This window comes from Mesocricetus auratus, unplaced genomic scaffold (genome assembly GCF_017639785.1).
Source record: "Mesocricetus auratus isolate SY011 unplaced genomic scaffold, BCM_Maur_2.0 Super-Scaffold_100094, whole genome shotgun sequence".
NCBI lineage: Eukaryota > Metazoa > Chordata > Mammalia > Rodentia > Cricetidae > Mesocricetus > Mesocricetus auratus.
The window spans coordinates 48,135-71,360 of NW_024429240.1; the positions used below are offsets into that span (position 1 = coordinate 48,135).

At 39.9% G+C, this 23,226-nt stretch overlaps 1 pseudogene; it reads right to left on the reverse strand.

Moving 5' to 3' along the window:
• Positions 1-5,042: 5,042 nt before the first annotated feature.
• The window catches only part of LOC121136411, an 87,160-nt pseudogene continuing 68,976 nt past the window's right edge, over positions 5,043-23,226 (reverse strand).

Genomic DNA, 23,226 nt, shown 5'->3' on the forward strand with positions numbered 1-23,226 from the left:
TGATTACCACCAATGTATGTGTGCTGCTCTTGCAGCCTTCAGGTTATCAAGCAGTGCAGACCATTGTTATGGTTCATAATTTTCATACCTGGGAAGTGACTGTTGGCTTTAAAATTTTACAGATTGCCTTATGATACCAAGAAAGGTAGTTCCCATTGAGGAGGCTTTAAATTCTTGTCCACATCACGACTCCTGGCTCTGACTGAAGCACATGTCTTCTTCTGCATAGGCCTCACCTGCTACTTCTGGGAGGCAAAGGGGACAATCACAGTAGACTGTACTGTTTTTGAAATATCATGTGTAGGCTTCAATGGACGCTGTAACGATAAGCGACACTTACTGGAAGTAAAACTAAGTATTAATTGTAGAAATTACTCACAAGATACCAAACCCAGAGGAGCCAAGCAGTTTTCAGCAGCCGAACCGGAAGCTCGAACTCCAGGAAAAGAGAGCAAGACTTCCTGTGTGCTGTCTTTTATATCTTCCCCCATAACGCCCCCTAGCCATGCCAAAAGTGGGCCTGGCTAGTGACGTAGTTCCGCCTATGTACGTTTACATCTTTACGTCCAGCCGTATACATCTTTAGTCCTGCCTAAAGTGGGTATGGTTAGCGGTGTGGTAAACCGCCCTTTTATTACCTCATCTGTATGCGCCTCTAATAAGTCACATGTTTAATGGCGGCATCAGACTTCCTCCTACAATCATGAACATCAGTGACCAACAATATCAAACCAGAATGCTGTGGTTTCTTTGTGAGAATGTCCATGGCCCTGGTGAAGAGCATCATGTGTTAAGATTGGAAGATATCATTTATACTCTACCTGGATATGCTTATAGATACTTAGATGTATTACAAACATATTTATAGATGATAACATTTAGAAACGTTAAAACTTTTTCATTCATCCTTACTGTTATTTTATTCTCTCTTCTTTTTTATTGATGTCTATCACTTCTCCATTAATCACACACACACACACACACACACACACACACACACACACTCAATTTCTTCCTTTTAGGATTATTATTTCCTGTTTTTTCTACTGCCCATTATTCCCTGCTCCATACAGGAGTCTCCTTTTACTTTTGTGAATATTCCGGTTACTTCAGATTGTGTACTCTCTTTTAAAGCTTGGAGGTAAGAACTTCCTATAAGAGAGAAGATGCCATCTCTGTTTTTCTGGGTCTGAGTGTAGCCACTCAATATGATCTTTTCTTGGTCCATCTATTTAGCAGAAAAGCTCATGATTTCAATTCTCTTTACAGCTGAATAGTGTTTCATAATGTATGTATACCACATTTTCACTATCTATTTGTCCAGTTCAGAGATATTTAGCATGCTTCCATTTTGTGGCTATTGTGAAGAGAGCCTGATCAAGTATTTTTGGAAAATGATACTAAGTCCTTTGAGACTATGCCAAGGCATGAAAGGGCTGGGTTGACTTGCTGAATTAATTTAATTAGAGGATTTATTTATTTGAAGATTGTCCATATTGCTTTCCAGAGGGGCTAGATATTTGGTGACGGTATTTTTATTTACTAGGTCTTTCTTTGTGATGTTGTTGCTGCTTTTTATTGTTAGCAGTATTTTTCTTCCATCTGTGTGAGAATTAATGATTTGCTGTCTTGCCCATGTATGATTACCTCCCATTTCTCTGGAGTATAGGATTCCTCACATGAAGTTTATTATTTCCCATATTCTCATGGGTAAATCCTCTGATTCTCCTGTATTAATTTTAAATCTAATTATTGTCTGCAAAGCTGCTTTAGTGAAATCAATTATCTCAACATGAGAGAACTTTGAAATGAACTTCCATCTCCGTCAATTTTAAGATATATTTGTTTCTTGATGTAATAATATAGTTAGACTGATTTTTCCTTCAACTTTAAATGACATTTAGTGTTCTCTGGATTTAAGATCATTATCTGAATATCTGGTTTTTTGGTTGCTAGGGTATCTTCATGTGATTTGACATTTTCCCTTTTTTATTACGTTAATTTTAAATAGCTTGTTTCACATGTCAATCCCAGTTCCCTCTCCCTCCAGCACCCACCCACCATCCCCCCAAGCCTCCCACCCTTTTCCCACTTCCTTCCACATAGGGGATATCCAGAGTCTGTCATTTCGCTCATGGCAGGGTAGAGGAACTCCCCTAAAAGTCCCGGCTGAGAGAACATCCCTCTTTGTGTTATGAACACACGAATTCCTTTTGTATGCCAGGGATAAACACTGATCTATTGCACAGGTTCTCATAGGTTGTCCTGGCCTCCTCACTGACTCTCACTCAGGGGTTCTGGATCAGTCCCATGTTGGACTTCCACTGTCTGTATGGGTTCCAAGAGCCCCCTTTGTTCAGATCAGATGTCTTTGCTGGATTTGTCAGCCCATTCTTTGCCAATTTTTTCATCATTCCTCTATCTCCATGGGTTCCATGGGTGCAGTTCAGTGTTTAACTGTGGGTGTTTTTCTCTGCTTCCATCAGTCACTGTATGAAAGTTCTAGGATGGCATATCGTGTAAACAACATTTTCTCAAACAGCTCTCAGTATTAATTTTTTCTTTTTTTTCATCCCTTATATGAATGAGTGCAAGTCATCTATCTGTCCATTGCTCCTGAAAGATAAATATAAAGAAAAAAACAGAAGGAATTGACTGAATCTCCAATAACCATGACCCAGCTTAGTGGACATGTCCACATTTCTAGAAATATTATATGTTCAGATACTGCAAATCATTAAGTTTGGTGCTAGAAATACTTTAAATTTTATTCTGAAAATTGTTTTAAATAAACAAACAACAAAAATTTACACACTGCAAATAACCAGACCCAAACTCCGTACCAAAAAAATATAAAGTTATTTAGTAAGAATACTCCCTGGGGGCCTTTAATCTCAGCACTCAGTAGGCAGAGGCAGGGAGATCTCTGTGAGTTCTAGACCAGCACGGTCTGCAAGAGCTTGTTCTAGTACAGCTTCCAAAGCCACAGAGAAACCCTCCAAAATAGTAACTGGGAACATAAACACTAAAGCCTTACAAAACGGTTTTACACATTGGTTATTGAATATATATTTATCAAGTTATCCATCAGAAAAAAGAAAAATAACTGCGATAGAATTAGAGCTAGAAGAGCATTTAGATATATACCTGATTTTATAAGTGGTGTTCATTCCCTTTATTCAGTCCTTCCTCTAGCTTGATATTCGATATTCTTTGTTTGCTTTCCTCATTATTCAAGTGTGCCCTCATGCATATTGTTTCTCATATACACATATTATTGACTAGTTTCTGTGTATGAGGAAAATGGAGTTTCCTCTTTCTGACATTTTGTGACTTCACTAAATAGTACACATTCTATGTCCATTTTACAGGAAATGTTGTTGATATTTTCTATTCAAATGCAAGGTATTCAATTATATATACATATGCATATATGTATATATATAATTTTTGATTGTAATACTATGCTATGGTGAATGCAGTAGCAGTGAATAATGTGTGTAAATATTGTAAGTATTGGGATGTGGAGGTCTCTGCTTATGTCCTGAGGAGTGACACTGATGGGTCTTCTATTTTCTCTTCAGTTTTCTCAATAATTTCCATACTGATTCCCATGATGACTTTATGAATTTGCACTTTTCTATAATCACCATCAGGGTGAGTGTTTCTTTCACTCCTGATCTTTACTAATAATTGTTTAATTGTTAGTTGATAACATCTAAATTTCAAATCATCTCTTGTTTATGATTACATGAAGTTATTGTAGGGATCCTGAACACTTGCAATATTTACTGGCCATATGTGTATTTGTCTTTGAAGTGTGTCTATTGAATTACCCATTTCTAGGATTGCAGTATTAGTTCTTTTTTATATAATTTGTGAAATTCTTTTTATTCTATGTATGAGCCCTTATCTGAAGTATTTTTGTTATAGATTGTCTCCTGCCAATTGGGTGTCTTTGTGGACTGCTAATTGTTTCCATACAGAAATATTTTGTATTCATATAGTCCCATCTGAGTTGTTTCTGTCCTGTTTGTGCTCTCTCTAATCAATAAGATTTTAATCATCTCAACTTCCTGGTGGGTATACTGTATTTCTTGAGTTGTAGGTGTTTCTGGCTTTAAATAAGGCTTTTCATTTATTTGAATGAATTTTTACAAGTGAAAGATGAGAACCTAATTAAATTACCAGAATGATTTGTAGAAAAGGGCACATTTTTGTAATGTTCATTTGCCTCCTGTGTTAAATAGTAAATATGTTTAACTTTCTGCTTTTCTTTCTTATTCTTCTACCATATTCCCTCATCTTCATTTTTCATGACAATACCATGGAACATTTATAACTATAGCTTTACAATGTAATTCTATAAACCCACACTGATAGCAGTTTTATCCATTTAGTCCTTTCCAAACAATTTCTCCCTGGAAAGTAAATGTTTATCCTGAATTGATGACCTGTAATTTGAAAAATTTCCATTTTAACACATAACTATAAAATACATGTTCTTGGGGTGGACCTGTTCCTTCGTGCTTTTTAGGGCATGGAGTTCTAATTCACCATCACCAATTCTCTCAGGCTTGTTACCTGGGCGCCTCTCTACATGGGGCATGCTCTGCAAAGGTGGCCATTGTGTTGGGTGGCCTTTGGGAATATTCCCATGCACGTGATGTGGGGCAGCTCCAAAGGAGCCTCCTCTTTCTTATTTGTCATTAGACAATGATATTTTACCAAAACTGGTCCGGAGGTAGAGTTAAACATTTTTTGACTAAGATAACTAGATTAGGAAAGTCCATGGCCCAGAAGAGACCAAAAAAGCAGCCTATGAGGGTTACCAGGAGGGATAGTAAGAGGGTAGACAACCATGGAACTGTGGAGAACCAATTTGTTAACAAGATTGTTGTTTTTCTCTTTCCCTCTTTCTTTTTACTAAGCCTCTAGAACCATGGCTATACTATCCAAGATGACTCATGTCCAACTGACATAGAAATAACATTCTTCTTTCAGGGCCATGCAAAGACACCCTTGTTGGAGGAAGAGTAAATCTAAGCCTCATCTTTTTGTAAGACCATTTCTGCCAGCGTTTGGTGTGACTCCTCTAAACAGGCTATTTGATTTTGTAATTTCTTGTCATCTCTGTCAATGGAGGCACAGAGTTCCCGGTAGTTGGATTTACCAGCTACCAGGGCAGAGATATCTTCAACGGCTCCAACGGTGCTAATTCCTAAAAGGACAGCAAGTGTAACAGTCATAATGTGTTCTTTACATATGCAAAGGTATTGGGAGGTCTCCCAGAAATGAAAGAATTCATCAGGATGGTGACAGGATAGGCAGGGGATGGCCTTTACCAATGCACAGAAGCCAACCTCCTGGAAAACTAGAATGGAAAGGCAGGGCATAAGACCATCAAGACAGGTGCAGTATGAACCATTTGTGTGGGGGCAGCAAAATCATCAGGGAAGCTGAGGACTAAAGTTTTGTTGCAGAAAAAAGTGTGGGAATGGGGAGGGGTAGGATTGTCCAGAGAAATGATGCATAGGCCAGATCCTATGACCTGTTGCAGGGTGAGGTGGGAAATGCATTTATCTGGACTCCATCAGCAATAGTGGGAGTCAATGGTGGTGGTATATGTGATAGCAGGAGTTATTGTAAGTGGTAAATGCTGCAAGAACAGCCAATCCCTCATAAAAATGGGAGGAGTGATATACCAAAGCCAGCAATCTGCCATCAGCTGGGGGTGGTACTATTTGCTGCAAAAAATGCGTGGTGTATTAGATCTAAAATAACATCTCCTATATCAGAAAAAAGGGTGTCATGATTCTCAATGGGGAGAGAGGGTGTGGAGAATGGCTCAGGGTGAAGTGTGCTATGGGATTGGGTGATCTATTAATGGAGTTTGGCATCTAATGGTGGGTTTAGGGGCAGGAGATATCTGGCCTCCTCCCAAGACTGTATTCAGGTCCAAAGGTACCTGAAGTCCATGGATTAGGGTAATTTCTTTGTGTAATTTAATTGAGAAGGTAAGGTCTTCATCGTATGCATATACTCTGTACCAGTTTAGAGCATGATATCCTGAGACGGTGAGGTGAATCTTTAAGGGATTGCACCAACCTTGTGAGGAGGAGGAAGGCTGACAATCTGGAGGGTGCTGCTACATGCAAGTGGAATTGTGGGGTTGGCTGACATAAGAAGGGGAAGAATGGATAGCAGACTGTCATTTAAATATAATCCCAATTGGAAGTGGGATACCAATATGTTCCTCCAGTCATCTCTCAGCCCCAAGACAGACAAAAGAAATCCAAAGAGCCCCCACATCTTACAAGAAGGCTACACAATTGCTTATTTTAGTATTTCTGAACAGTTATGGGTCTCTGCATTACCCACTACCAACTGCAAGAGGATACCTCTTTCAACAAATTTGAGTATAGTAAGAAGGGATAATTCTAAACATGAATATTTAGATGACACATTAGAAAATACATCATTAACAAAACAGAAGTAGGTACCCTCCTTTAACCTATAGTTGACAATCTAAACCAATCAAGAAAGATATTGGTTATATCCATAAACAGTTATGCCAGCATTGCAACAGTATTAGCCTCATATGTTGGTACTGTAAGATGCAGGTTCAGGGGAAATTAAGATATCTGACAATTTTGTCTGCCAGCATCATATAAAATGGAGTGAGGAAGGAGAGTTTCCAGGTACACTCAACATTGGTCTGTCTGTCTGTCTGATTCAACATTGGTCAGTCTGTCTGTCTGAATGTGAATGTTTCTATGTCTACCTCTCCCGCTGACTCTCAGACAAATGCACCAAAACACATAGGCAAGTGAACTGTGGTGTATTTAACAACACAATATACGAAGTGTGTTCAAACAAGAGCACTGGCAATGACCAGTTTTATTTGGCATTACTCTCTGGCATCCCTGCCCATTTATTCCTAGGAAGATAACCTGTACTTGGTTCTGAGAGGTATGTTACATACACTTTTTTACTGGGAGCAGCATGTTTTATTCATATGGGATGCCTCTGTTCAATGTTTTAAAATTCCTAATATACATCCAACCCACCAGTCCTCCTTTTTTCAGCCCGATTCCCAGGTCAACATCAAGTGCACATTAGTCAATTCCCACATTTATATAGCACTTGTGTTCTATGATTCTCAATAAATACTGGTTTCACTTCCAGAGGCCCCAAAGTCTATGCAAGCTCTGATATCCACATTCAGAGTACCTGGTACAGTCTCATGCTGGTTCCCCAACTTTCAGTCTGGGGTCCATTAACTCCCACTTGCTCAGATCAGCTTTTTCTGTGTGTTTCCCCAGCACGGACTTGACCCAGTGCTCATCACACTTCCCTCTGTATAGCTGGATTCATTGAGTTCCAATCAGTGTGTAGTTATGAATATCTGCTTCTTGTTCAATAAGCTAGTAGATGAAGTCTCTATGAGGTAGTAATCAATCTCATTATAGGAGAATGACATTTAAAGTACCCTCTCCACAATTGCTTTTGATTCTTAGTTGGGTCCATCCTTGTGGATCCACAGAAATTTCTTTCATGCCAGATTTCTTGTTAAGCACATAAAGGCTAGCTCTGTTAAGGTATCTTTTTCCTTGCTGCATTTCTCTGTTCTTTCCCCAACTCCATCTTGTGATCCCTTGTTCTCTCCTCCTCCCATCTCTCCCCTTACCTTCCCTCTCCCCATGCTCCGTATTTACTTAGGAGCTTCTACTTTTCCCTGTCTTCATGGGTCCATTTATGTCTTTCTTAGTGTTCTTTTAATCTCCTAACTTCTCTGGGACTGTGGATTGTGTGCTGGTTTTCCTTTGCTCTATGTTTATGAGAGAGTAAATATGTTTTTCTTTCTGTGTCTGCCTTAACTCACTCAGGATATTTTCTTCTATTTCCTGAGATTTCATTGTTTTTTTCACTGGGTAGTACAACATTGTGTAAATGAACTATAATTTCTTTATACATTCTTTGGTTTAAGGTCATGTAGTTTGCTTCCAGGTTCTGGCTTTGCAAATAATACTGCTGTGAACATAGATATTGTTGTATGTATGTGCAACTTTTGGGTATGTACCTAAGATAAGAATTGCTGGATCTTGAGGTTGACTGTTTCCCATTTTCCCGAGAAATTGCCATACTGATTTCCAAAGTTTGCAGTCCCACCAGCAGTGGAAGAATGTTCCCACTTCTTCAAATCCTCTCCAGCATAAAATCTCATTAGTATTTTTGATTTTAGACATTCTGGCAGGTGTAAGTTTGTATCTTCTTTTGATTAACATTTCTTTGATGGATAAGGATGTTGAGCAATTTCTTAAGTGTACTTTAGCGATTTTGGACTTCCTCTATTGAGAGTTCCCTATTTTGATATGTAACAAAATATTTCCTGTAATTAATTTTTAATGTATGGGTGGTGGTAGAACAAGCCTTCAACACAAGGTCTTGGGAGATAGAACCTGTCTACTGTTCAGAATTCCAAGACAGTAAGGACTACACGGTAACCCCAGTATCAAAACAATACATCCCAAAACAACAAAACTAATTATCACATGAAAAAAGATATCTGTCTCTGAGTTTTACCTGATATAAAACCAGATAATGCACAGAGTAGTGCATCTTTAATCCCAGCAATCCAGAAGAGCAATAGTTGGATCTCAGCCATTTTGTGGTCATCCTTTTCTATAAAGGGCAGAATATCCAAAGATCTTACTCATGTAAACACAGTCTCAACAAAAGGAAAGTAGCCAAAACAACCAAAAAAACATAAATATACAACCGAAAAGAAAATACAGGCTGATAGGATCATTTGAAAAATTTCTGAGTCATATAGGATGGTATGCAGCATGAATCCAGCACTCCTAATGCAGATATCTGGGAATTTAGGCCAGCAGGATCTGTAAAGATATTTCCAGGACTGCCACCTTTACACAGAGAAAACTTGAGTAAAAAAATCTTTCTATTATGTTATTAAATATTTTCCTATTTAATATTACTCAGAATAAATAGAACAGTTTATTTTATTTTATTTTTATTTAGGTTGGAAACATTCTTGTTTCACATGTACATCCCAGCTCCCTCTCACTCTCCTTCTTTCCTGCCCTCCTCAATACGTACACACCCAGTACCAAGGGAGGGTGAGGCCCTCCACATTGGATCTCCTGTGACTGTAATTTCACCCAGGGCAGGGCCTAGTCCCTCCTGCAAGTGTCTTGGCTGAGAGAGACTCCCATATTGTGGCATGGTCACTCAAAGTCTATTTGTATGCCAGTGATAAGTACTACCTCTGGCGCCATAGATTTCCTAGGCCTCCCCACTGACACCAATATTCAGGGGCTCTGGGTCAGTCCCATGCCTTCCACACGGCCATCAATCTGTGGTCCCAGAGATCCCCCTTGTTCAGGTCAACAGTTTCTATGAGTTAAACTAGCAGAAATGACCTGAGGAAAGCCACCAGGGTATTGGACCTGCTCCCCCCCACTGGAAAGGAACCATGGGCTCATACCCATCAAGGGGGAATAGAATCCTACTGCACCCACAGGAAGAAATGATGACAAGGAGACAATACATAAACATACCCACCAACAGAAAAAACAATATGACACTGCCAGAATCTACACCCGCAAGACCTGAACAGTCCATTGTGGAAGAAACAGATGAGAAAGACCTTAAAAACTACAGTTGATTTTAAACAAGATGTTTATTTAAACAACAAGAATCATCACTTGAAGTGAAAACTATCTAGGACCATTTTGTTCAAGAGTAATTTACCCCTAGTTAAAGACAGATTGTCCTATATGTAACAGCTAAGTCATAAAATTGTCCTTAGTTTTACAAGGATGAATGAAAAACATTAAAATTCTCCAATCAAACTAAATATGCAAGGATTTTGTTGATGGGTTCTCTTTTAAAACATAGAGAGAAAAATAACTTACTGGAATATGAAGAGCTGACTGAGCATGCCCTAATGGAGAAAGGGGGATATTTTCACAGAACCAGCATTCCCCACCCCCACCATCTCCATCTGATCTCAATCAAAACAAGATACTCGACATTTAGTTTAAAAAAGAAAAAAACATTGCAATATGTTTGTGAATTTATATCAGTTCTTCCTGTAAAAGAAGTAAATGGTGACAGCGAAACAAAAAAATTAGAGAAAACTATATGTGTTAATTGTGCCTTTCAAATTTCAAGTGTATTCTGGGGTAATGTAGCTGGTTTCCCTTTTAGTAGACAGCTCCTGTCACTGCTGTAACACATCAGTATTGTCTTTATCCTCCATTTCCAACTGTGCTGGTCTGTCTGTCTCATTGGTTGGTTGTCAGTCAAACCAGAATCTGTTCTGCCTCATTGACAATACTTGTGGGTCACAATAGGCTTTCATTAATTTAATAAGTGTGTGTGTGCCTCTTAATCTTAAACTGCACCCCAAACCATCCTGCCTTGGCACCTTCAAATCAATATGATCCTTTTTCTAAGTCTTGAATCCATCCTCAGATTTGTTGTCAGCCTTGACAAGCACCAGAGTCTCCTCAACTACTGATTCACAAAAGAGGCTCCAGGTCTGCACCGAAGGAACACCCAAAACAATTTTTTATTATTAATTACTTGACATGCACACACAAATATGCACATATGCACACAGTGTCTGTGTGGTTTATGTATGCACACCATAAATATTCCCCACTCTCATGACTTAACTTTCATCTACCCTGGTCCACAATTTCAACAAGTCACTCCATTTTATTCCTCCTTAGTGATTTTGCTTGAGATCCACTGGATTAACCAGGGAATTTTGTGGGACAGTAGATTTGGAACTATGTGATGGAGCTTAATGGGCTTAGCAGAGGATGCAGGCAATGTATCTTACTCTACAATGCATGCAGAGAGAGCATTTGAGAGATTAAGGGTGGGGGTCTGTGAGCCTTTTCCTTTCTGAGACTGAGTGTGATCTAGTATGAGGTCAATGCAGGTCAGTACAATGGCTATATGGAGTCTAGAAAATGGCATGCCTTATCCTATCCTGTTCATTCCCTTCTAAACTCATTTTTTGTCCTCTTCTTAGTGTACCCAGAGCCATTGGCTGAGGGTGTAACTGATGTATTAGGCAAGGAAATATACATTGCAGAGATATTTTGTTTGTATTCAAACAAATGAATCTTGCTTGAATAACATATTAGTTTTAACTTTTTTGTTTTAGATAAAAAGGGCAAATATAGTGATATTTTGTTTGTAATCTAACAAATAAGCTTACCTGAAATTCAGAGTGCAGAGCTAAGTCACTTGTTAGCCACATTACTAGTTAAGATAAAAGCCACTGGTTATTCAAACACCTAACCACTAGTTAGTCATAGAGGATAGACAGTGGTCGCTATGCCTTTAATCCCAGAACTCAGGAGACAGGGAGACAAGGATGATTGTATTCAAGGGCACTCTAGCCCACAGAAAGGAGAATAAGTCTAAAAGAGAAAGGGATCTCACACCTTTGATGCCAGGAATTAGCATAAGAAGCCTTTAATCCCAGCACTAGGGAGGTGGAAATAGGAGTGATGACTGGGTAGAGAGAGGAATATAAGGCAGAAGGAGACAGCAGCAGTGTAGTCTGAGGTTTGGTGGAGAGCATTGCAGTCTGAGGATTCCTTGAGACAGGATTGCTCATTTTTGAATGAGATACAGGTAAGAGTAGTGGCTGGCCACATTGATATTCTAATCTTCATGCAAGTTTTCTTTTTTAGATTTCAACTAAATATCACTACACATTCCTTACTTATTTTCTGCATCTGATAGACACATGAGTCTTGGCATTCACCTAGGGGTGGGTTTGGATAGTGTAGTGTGTGTGTGGGGTGTTAGGCACCTTAGTTATCATCAGTCGTAGAAGAAAAATGTGTTTCTGATTTAATAAATGATCCAGCTACCCTCTCTAATGGTAACAGCAGTACAGTGTGGGATGTACTCAGACCTGGGCTGTTAGCAATGACTAACCACTGACTTATTGACATAAATTTCTTTTTAAAATACAAGTTCCTGAAATATCTCTTGAAAACTAACAATAAAACTCTGTGTGAGAATCTACATGCATAAAGACCTGAAAACTAATGATACAACACTGTGTGAGAAACTACATGCGTAACTTCTTGAAAACTAACTATTCAACACTCTATGGGAAATTATATGCGTAACTTCATGAAAACTAAGGACACAACACTGTGTGAAAAACTACATGTGTACCTTCTAGAAAACGAACAATACAACACTGTGTGAAAATCTATATGGGTAACTTCTTGAAAACTTATGCTACAACACTTTGTGAGAAACTACATGCGTAACTGCTTGAAAACTAACTATACAACACTGTGTGAGAAACTATATGCATAACTGCTTGAAATGTAACAATACATTATGCTGTGAGAAACTACATGCGTAACTACTTGAAAACTATCGATAGAACACTGTGTGAGAAACTTCTTGAAAAATAACATCTTGAAAAATAGCTACACAACACTCTATGAGAAACTACATGAGTCAATTCTAGAAAGCTAACTATACAACACTGTGTGAGAAACTATATGCGTAACTTCTCAAAAACTAAGCATATAACACTTTGTAAGAAAATATATGTGTAACTTGGAAACTTACTATACAACACGATATAAGATACTACCTTCCAATCTTTTATAAAACTAACAGTACAACACTGTGTGAGAAAGGACATGCATAACTTCTTGAAAACTAATGATACAACACTGTGTGAGAAACTACATACATAACTTCTTGAAAACTAACGATACAACAATGTGTGAGAAACTACATGCATAACTTCTTGAAAACTAATGATATAACACTGTGTGAAAAACTACATGCGTACCTTATTAAAAGTTAATGATACAATATTTTGTAAGAAACTACAGGCATAACTTCTTGAAAACTAACTATACAACACTGTGTGAGAAACTATATGTGTAACTTCTTGAAAATCAATGATATAACACTGTTTGAGAAACTACATGCATAACTTCTTGATATCTAATGATACAACACTGTGTGAAAAACTACATGTGTACCTTATTGAAAACTTAGGATACAACACTGTGATACAAACTACATGCATAACTTCTTGAAAACTAAATATACAACACTGTGTGAGGAATGACATGTGTAACTTCTTGAAAACTAGCTATACAAACTGTGTGAAGAAATTACTGGTTTAACTTCCTGAAGAATAGTACCACTGTGTAAGAATCTAAATGCATAACTTTTGGATAACTAACGATACAACACTGTGTGACAAACTACATACGTACCTACTTGAAAACTAACGATAAAAAACTGTGTGAAAAACTATAACCGTAACTTCTTGAAAACTAACAATACAACTCCTTCTGAGAAACTACATGCATATCTTCTAGAAAACAAATGATACAACACTGAGTGAGAAACTATACCCGTATCTTCTTGAAAAATAACTATACAACACTCTATGAGAAACTAAATGAGTAAGTTCTTGAAAACTAACGATTCACCACTATGTGAGAAACTACATTTGTAACTTCTTGAAAACAAAGTATACTACACTGTGTGAGAAACTACATGAGTAACTTCTTGAAAACTAAAAATGTAACACTTTGTAAGAACCTACTTGCATAATTTCTTGAAAACTAACTACACAACACTCTTTGAGATACTATATAGCCAAATTCCAGAAAACTAACAATACAACACTGTGTGAAAACTACATTGAACCTTATTGAAAACTAATGATACAACACTGTGTGAGAAACTACATGCCTAAATTCTTGAAAACTAAATGTACAACACTCTTTGAGAAACTACAAGAGTAACTTCTTGACAACTAAATATACAACACTGTGCTTGAATCTAAGTAATTTCTTGAAAACGTTAACGATATAACACTGTGAGAGAAAGTATTCTAGTGCCTTCTAGAAAACTAATGAAACAACACCGTATAAGAAACTATAAGCACAAGCTCTTGAAAACTAATGATACAACGCGGTGTGATTACTACATGCGAGTCTCCTGGAAAACTAATGACACAACACTGCGTGAGAAACTACATGTGGAACGTCTTGAAAACTGATTATACAACACTCTATTAGAGTTTCTATGCATAACTTCTTGAAAACTAACAATACAACATTCTATTGGACACTACATATGTTACTCGTTGAAAACTAACGATACAAGACTGTGTGAGAAACTATAACCGTAACTTCTTGAAAACTAATTATGTAAGGCTGTGTAAGAATCTACATGTGTTACATCTGGAAAACTAACGGTACAAAACTGTGTGAGAAACTATATGTGAAACTTCTTGAAAACTAACAATAAAACACTGTGTGAAAATACTACAGGCATAACTTCTTGAAAAATAACGATACAACACTGTGTGAGAAACAAATTTTCTTATACAAAACAAATAAAATGTGGAAGAACCTGGCAGAGTAGTATGATTGTTACTTGTTCATTTCTGGGCACTATCTTGTAATCCCAATGTTGGAAACAGTAGATATTGGGAATGAGGTTCCTCTGGCTCTGTTATAGATGCACGAAAGAGAGAGGAAGGAGAAATAAAAGGGGTGAGAGACATTAAAAGGAAGAAAGTAAGGTTTCAGGGGAAAGCAATATGGCAGTGTGAGGGGGGAGGGAGAGAGAGTGAGATATGGAGATGTGGAGATATAAGGTTGAGCAAATCTGGCATGTTTCCTGGCATTGTGGTTTCCGATGTTTTGGCATACAAGGTTGTAATAACAAAACTGGGAGAAGGAGAGAGGTGGAAATGAGAATACGAATAAAGTTGAATAATCTGGATGGAGTCTGAAGTGAGGGACTGATAGTAGTTGTGTTTAGGAGTAGAGTGAATTTGATCCCAGACAGAGATATGTAGGGAATCATTGTCTCTTCATCTTCCTCAAAAATAGTGTCCACAGCTTGGTGACATCTTGAAATGAGAAACAGGGCAGTGGAACTTGCCACGAATCTCTGTAATGAAAGTTGTTGATGGTAGTAGAGACGAACTAAAGTCTGAGGACTTTCTGTGTATATAAAGAGATCTCACTGTACTTTTTTCCCTTTAAAACAAATTATTCATGGTGAGATTATGTGATTCATGATCATTAATTATGGAGACATCAGAGCATAAATATCATGACACTGAGCATAAAGTTTTGGATGTATACTGAGGGATTATATTGTTTACAGTACTTTTGTTACTGTTGTGATTTATTTCATATTTTTACAGAATGTATCTGGTTTGTTATCTCTTTTTTGTCTATTTCTTAAAGTAAATTATAAAAAAGCTTGTTTTACATGTCAATCCCAGTTCCATTTACCTATTCCTTAGCTGACCCCCAATAGCCACCTATCCCACCCCTTTCCTGCTTGCAAGGGAGGGTGAGGCATTCATGGGGGATCTTAAAAGTCTGTCATATCATTTGGAGCAGGCCCTAGGCCCTCCCAATATGTCTAGACTGAGAGAGTTACCCACTATGTGGAATGGTCTCTAAAAGTCCATTAATATGCTATGGATAAATACTCATCTACTACCAGAGGTCCCATAGATTTCCCAGGCCTACTCACTGACACAGAAGTTCAGCGGTTCTGGATTAGACCTATCCTGGTTACTCAGCTATGAGTGTGGGGTTTATGAGCTCTCACATGTTCAGGTCAGCTGCTGATGTGGATTTCACCAGTCTAGTCTTGCCCCTTTGCTCATCATTCCTCCCTCAGTTCAAATGGTTTCCAGGAGTTCAGAATTTAGCTGTGGGAATCTTCTTATGCTACAATTACCTACTGAATGAAGGCTCTAGGATGGCATAAAAGGTTGTCATTAATATCATTATCAGAGATGGGCATTGAAGGCAGCCTCTCTGCTATTGCTTAGACTAATAGATGATGTCATAGATGTAGACCTCTGGACATTTCCCTAGTGCCAGATTTCTCTTTAAACATATAATGGCTCTATCTATGATGTCTATCTTTCTCTACTTTATTCTTCCCCATACTTCCTGTTTCCTCATGTTCTCCTCTCTCCTCCTCTTCTACTTTTCCCTTTCTCTTAGCTCCCTCTCCTCTCGCCCCATGCTCAGGGGATCTTGACCATTTGCCCTTCTCTGAGGTACAATGTATGCCACTCTTAGGGTCATCCTTGTTTACAAGATCTCTGGCTGCGTCCATTGCAGGTGGGTAATCCTATGCTCTTTGTCTAAAATACATTTGAGTGAGTACAAACTATATTAATCATTTTGTGATTGGGGTAACTTTCTCAGGACGATTTTCTTCTTGTTCCATTCGTTTCTTTAAGACTTTAAAGATTCCATTGTTTTTTCCTGCAGAGTAGGTCTCCATTGTGCAAATGTACCACATTTTCTGTATCCATTCTTCAGTAGAGGGGCATCTAAGTTCCTTTCTGGATCTAGACATTACAAATAAAGCTGTTATGAATATAGTGACCAAAAGTTCTGTTTGTATGAATGTGCATCTTTGGGTATATGATTACCAGTGGAATTGTTGGATCTTGTGCTGGATTGATTTCCGTTTTCCCGAGGGATCTCCATACTGATTTCTAAATTGGCCATACAAGTTGGCACTCAAACTAGCAGTGGAAGAGTGTGCCCCTTTTTCCATATCCTCTGCAGCATAAATTGTCATCGGTGTTTTTTGACTTTAGCCATTCTAACGTGAGAAATATAGTATCTCAGAGTTGTTTTCATTTGCCTTTTCATGATGGCTAAGAATGTTGCCAACTTTCTTAAGGGTCTTTCAGCCCTTTTAGCCTCCTCTATTCAGAAATCTGTATTTAGTTCTGTAGCCCAATTTTAATTGAATTTTTTGATGTTTTGGAGACTAGCTTTTTATTTTGGCTTTTGATAAAGGGGAGTTGTCTATTGCCTTTGTTTTTCTATGTGTTGTTAGCTTCCTTAGTTTGGTGTTTTCCTTCCAGTACTTTCTATGGGGCTGGATTAGTGGATATGTATTGCTTATATCTGGTTTTGTTGTGTAATACCTTCTTTTCTCCAACTATCATAATTGAAAGCTTTGATATGTATAATAGTATGGGCTGCCATCCATGTTCGCTTAGTGTTTGTAGAGTATGTAACCAGGACTTTCTCTCTTTCATACCTTTTATGGATAATAAGGTATAATTCTGATATGTTTGCCTATAAAGTTTACTTGGCCATTTTTCCGATGTTGTTCTTAATATTCTTACTTTATTATGCATGTTTGGAATTTTGATTATTATTGCTGAGGGGAAATTTTGTAGTTAACTCTATATGGTGCTCTATCTCGCCTTGTACTTTCATATTCTAGCCCCCAATATCCCCTCATTTCCCCAGAGAGGGTGAGGCCCTTCATGGGAATGTCCATAGTCTGTCATTTCATCCAGGGCAGGGGCTAGACCGTCCCCCAAGGTTCCAGGGTGAGAGTGCATCTCTCATTGTTGGATGGGATCACAAAATCCACTTGTATACACGGTATAAATACTGATCTACTACCCAAGGTCAATAGATTTCCTAGGCCTCCTCACTGACACCCACATTCAGGGGATTGTGATCAATCCCATCCTGGATTCCCCGCCATCAGTCTGGGATTCAAGAGCAAACCCTTGTCACGTCAGCTGTTTCTGGGGTTTAAACCAGCCCAGGCTTAACAATTTTGCTCATCAGTCCTTCCTCTCTGTCACTGGGTTCCTTGATTTTAGCTCACTGTTTAGCTGTGGGAGTCTGTCTCTGCTTCCATTAGGCATTGAATGAACATTCTGGTTCCCAGACTCTCTGCCATGGGACTGTAGGCTGACACTCCCCAGACCTATGTCTAAAATCCATATATGAGAGAGTACATGCCAAGTTTCTCTTTTTGTGACTGGGTTACCTCACTCACGATGGTTTATTCTAGTGCAATCCATTTGCCTTCAAATTTCACAATTCTATTTTTCTCTGCTGAATAATAACCCACTGTGTAAATGTACCACATTTTCTCTATCCACTCTTCTATTGAGGGGCATCTAGGTTGCTTCCAAGTTCTGGCTATTAAAAATAATTCTGCTATAAACATAGGGGTAAAGTCATCCTTGTTGTATGAAGGGGCAACTTTTGGATATATGCCTAAGAGTGGAGTTGCTTGGTCTTTTGATAGGTTTATTCCAATTTCTCTGAGGAATCTCCATAGTGATTTCCAAAGTGGCTGTACAAGTTGGCACTCCCACCAGCAGTGGAGGAGTGTTCCCCTTTCACCACAACCTCTCCAGCATAAATTGTTATTGGTGTTTTTGAATTTAGCCATTCTGAAAAATTACAATATTGAAAAGGTATGCAGATAGTGGACAGCCTTGTCTTGTTCTTGATTTTACAGGAATTGAGTTTGGTATCTGTTCCCATTATCCCAGATCTCACCAATGCCTTTATCATGAAGGGGTGTTGGATTTTTGTCAAAGCCTTTTTCTGCATCTAGTGAGATGATCATGCGATTTTTGTTTTTCACCTTGTTTATATGGTGGATTACATTGATGGATTTTCTTATGTTGAACCATCCCTGCATCCCTGGGATGAAACTTACTTGATCATGGTGAATGATTGCTTTGATGTGTTCTAGGATCCAATTTGCCAGTATTTTATTGAGTATTTTTGCATCAATGTTCATGAGGAATATTGGTCTAAAGTTTCGGCGAAGACCCTTATGCTTCTATTGTGTGGAATACTTTGAGAAGAATTGGTATAAGCTGTTCTTTGAATTTCTTGTAGAATTCTGCACTGAGGCCATCTGGATCTGGGATTTTGGTTGGGAGAATTTTGATGACTGCTTCTATTTCCATATGGTTTGTAGGTCTATTTAAATTGCTTATCTGTTCTTGATTTAATTTTGGCAAGTGATAGCTATCCTGGAATTTGTCCACTTCCTTTTAATTTTCAAATTTTGTGGATTACAGGTTTTAAAAGTATGACCTGGTGATTGTGAGGAGCCACCCTCGCTATCGCTATCGCCATTAGAAGATGGCGCTGACATCCGCTGTCAGTTGGAGTCCACCGTTTAAGCTGTGCCTCTCCCGTGGCGTCATCTGGGGTGATGAGCAAACCACCAATCCCGGCTCTACACGTCTCACTCGGAGCTCCTAGGCTTATATAAGGGGCTGGGTTTCTTAGCTTGGGGTCTCCCTCTCAGAAGCTGATCATCTATCTCTCAAGATGCATTAAAGCTTTACTGCAGAAGGATCCGAGTGTCCTGCGTCGTTCTTGCTGGCGAGACTGTGGTGCGGGACATCTGGTGCCGAAACCCGGGAACTCTTCAACATCGCCGGCACCGCGGGAGACCCCTCGGAAGATGGGGCGGATTCAGAACTGCAGGTATGTAAGTTCAGAGAGGTATGCTTGATCCTGAACACCCCTTTTCTCGACTTTGGCCTTAGTTTGTCATCACCGTGGCACGTGTCAGTGGAGGCTTTGGTGCAAGTCCTGTTTGTCCTTCTTCTTCATCGTGGCTGGTACTGACAGAACGGTGCTGTCAGTCTGGTAAAGGAGTCGAGGGCCGTTTTTTAGATAAGCCGCCAGCGCGATGGGGTCTTCACAGTCAGTGGTTACTGCCCTACAGACTGTGCTAAAACAAAGAGATCTTAAAATTGCACCACAAACACTTCAAAATTTTGTGAAGGAGGTAGATAGAGTGGCACCATGGTATGCTTGTTCCGGGTCCCTCACTGTGGCCTCATGGAACAAGCTAGGTAAAGACCTAGACAGGAAGCATGCAGAAGGAGATCTCTGCTTAGGCACCAAAGCCATTTAGAAGCTAGTTAAAAACTACTTGGAGGATGAGGCCTGTCACCCTGCTATAGTAGAAAGTCAGGGAACCTTAGAGGAAGTTCAGGATAGCATGTCAGAAACTGAACGGAGTGAGAGAATGGGAGCTCGCAAAAGGAAAGACATGTCTAAGAAAAAAGGCCCTCCCCAAGAAGTTAAGAAAGGGGGAGAGAAAGAAGGGAGTGATCATTCACCCCCTAACAAATCTAAGAAAAAGAAAAAGCCAGAATTTAGCCTATACCCTACGGTAGAGCTAGAAGCCTTGGAGGTAGATAATTCCGATTCTGACACTCTGGATTCTAGCAAAGAAGGTGGTCTAGAGGAGGAGGTGGCACGGTATGAGGAAGAAAGATATCACCCTGATGGACACCGGCCGCTGAAAACAAAAATGAATGTGAGGCCACCGCCTATAAATCCGGCCGGCTCACGCCCCTCGGCGCCTCCACCGTATGAGCTTCGGCTGAATACTGGTACTGACTCCTTTTTACCTTTAGAGGAACAGAGAAAAATACAAGTGGCTTTTCCAGTATTCGAGAATGCGGAAGGCAGAAGAGTACATATCCCCGTAGATTACAATCAAATCAAAGAATTGGCCGAATCCGTTCGTAATTATGGGGTCAATGCTAACTTTACCACAATACAGGTGGAAAGGCTTGCTAATTTTGCCATGACTCCCACTGACTGGCAGACGACAGTGAAAGCAGTGCTTCCCAACATGGGACAATACATGGAATGGAAGGCTCTCTGGTATGATGCAGCCCAGGTGCAAGCTAGAGTTATTGCCATGGCTGAAGATGAGAATCAGAGGCAGTGGACATTTGAAATGCTGACAGGTCAGGGTCAACATGCCCTTAATCAAACCAACTACATCTGGGGCGTCTATGGTCAGGTGTCGGCCGCCGCTATTAAAGCATGGAAGGCCCTCACAAAAAAGGGGAGAATCCAGGGGACACCTTACAAAGATCGTCCAAGGACACCAAGAGCCATTTTCAGACTTTGTGGCCAGAATGACCGAGGCCGCCGGTCGCATCTTTGGTGATTCAGAACAAGCTAAGCCCCTGATTGAGCAACTTGTCTATGAACAAGCAACCCAGGAATGTTGAGCGGCTATCGCCCCTCGCAAAAGCAAAGGTTTACAAGATTGGCTCAGAGTGTGCAGGGAGCTGGGGGGACCCCTAACCAATGCAGGACTAGCTGCCGCCATTTTACAAACGCACAGGCGTAGAGATTTATCTAGTCGAAAAGCTTGTTTTAATTGTGGGAAAATGGGGCACCTTAAGAAAGATTGTCAAGCCCCTGAAAGAACAAGAGAACTGAAGCTTTGCCATCGTTGTGGTAAAGGTTATCATAGGGCTAGCGAATGCAGGTCAGTCCGGGATATGAAAGGGAGGCTTCTGCCCCCTATTGAAGAACCCAAGGTACCCCAATCAAAAAACGGGTCACGGGGCCCATGGTCCCAGGGCCCTCAGAAATATGGGAACCGATTTCAGAAAAGCAATCAAGAGGAAGTAGAGGCTTCCGAGGAACCCCCGGAATGGACTTGCGTGCCGCCTCCGACTTCTTACTCATGCCCCAAATGAATGTTCAACCGGTCCCAGTCCATTCCCCTGGACCTTTGCCCCCTGCCACCATTGGGCTTATTCTGGGCCGTGGCTCCTTAACTTTACAGGGACTCATTATATATCCTGGGATTGTTGACCCGTATCATAAAGAGGAGATTCAAGTTCTCTGTTCTAGCCCTCGGGGCGTATTTTCTATAAAGCAGGGAGATAGAATTGCACAACTGGTGTTGCTGCCCTCCCTCGGGGATGGAGAAACCTACACTTTACAAAAAAGGGCTATGGGATCTTCTGGAAGTGATTCAGCCTATCTGGCTATACCCCTAAATGAGAGACCTACAATAAAATTGTTAATTAATGGAAAAGAATTTGAAGGGATAATGGATACGGGAGCAGACAAAAGCATTATTTCACTCCATTGGTGGCCGAAGTCTTGGCCCACTGTTGTTTCATCTCATTCTCTACAAGGTCTTGGATACCAGTCCTCTCCTGCCATCAGTGCCTCAGCCTTAACCTGGCGGAACGCTGAGGGCAAACAGGGATGTTTTACCCCCTATGTGTTGCCACTCCCTGTAAATTTATGGGGACGGGATATGTTACAAGCCATGGGCATGACCCTAACTAATGAATACTCACCCCAGGCATCAGCCATTATGGCAAAGATGGGGTATACAAAGGGTAGAGGCTTGGGTAGGCAAGAACAAGGCAGAATAAAACCCATTACGCAACACGGAAATCGGGGTAGAAAAGGACTGGGTTTTATTTAGGGGCCATTGAGGCTTCACAACCCATACCGTGGAAAAGAGAGGAGCCGTTATGGGTCTCTCAATGGCCTCTATCCTCTGAAAAATTAGAGGCTGTCACAAGATTAGTGCAAGAACAGGAATGGCTGGGGCATCTAGAGCCTTCTACCTCCCCATGGAATACACCAATTTTTGTTATTAAGAAGAAATCTGGGAAGTGGAGATTACTCCATGACCTGCGGGCCATTAACAATCAGATGCATCTTTTTGGCCCTGTTCAAAGAGGCCTTCCTTTGCTTTCTGCACTTCCTCAAGATTGGAAGCTTATTATTATAGATATTAAGGATTGTTTCTTCTCTATTCCACTTTACCCACGGGATAGACCAAGGTTGGACTTCACTATCCCTTCTCTTAATCATATGGAACCAGACAAGTGATTTCAGTGGAAGGTACTGCCGCAAGGCATGGCCAATAGCCCAACAATATGTCAGCTGTATGTGCAGGAGGCTTTGGAGCCAATTAGGAAGCAATTTACATCTTTAATCATGATCCATTATATGGACGATATTCTTATTTGTCACAAAGAGTTTTACAAAAGGCTTTTCCCATGCTAGTGGCTGAATTAAAACAGTGGGGATTAGAGATTGCCTCAGAAAAGGTTCAAATTGCAGATACAGGCCTCTTTTTGGGCTCAATGATTACTCCCAAAAATATAGTTCCTCAGAAAATAGAAATTCGCAAAGACCACTTACAAACATTAAATGATTTTCAGAAACTTCTGGGAGATATAAATTGGTTGAGGCCCTTTTTAAAAATTCCATCTGCTGATCTAAAACCCCTCTTCGATCTCCTGGAGGGTGAGCCTCATATCTCCTCACCCAGAAAATTTACCCCTGCCGCCCACCGAGCCTTACAGATGGTGGAAGAGGCCTTACAGGAAGCACAATTACAACGTATTGAGGAGTCACTACCTTTTAATCTGTGTGTTTTTAAGACAGCTCAATTGCCAACTGCAGTCCTGTGGCAACATGGACCATTACTTTGGATTCATCCAAATGCTTCCCCTGCTAAGATTATTGACTGGTACCCTGATGCTGTTGCACAGCTCGCGCT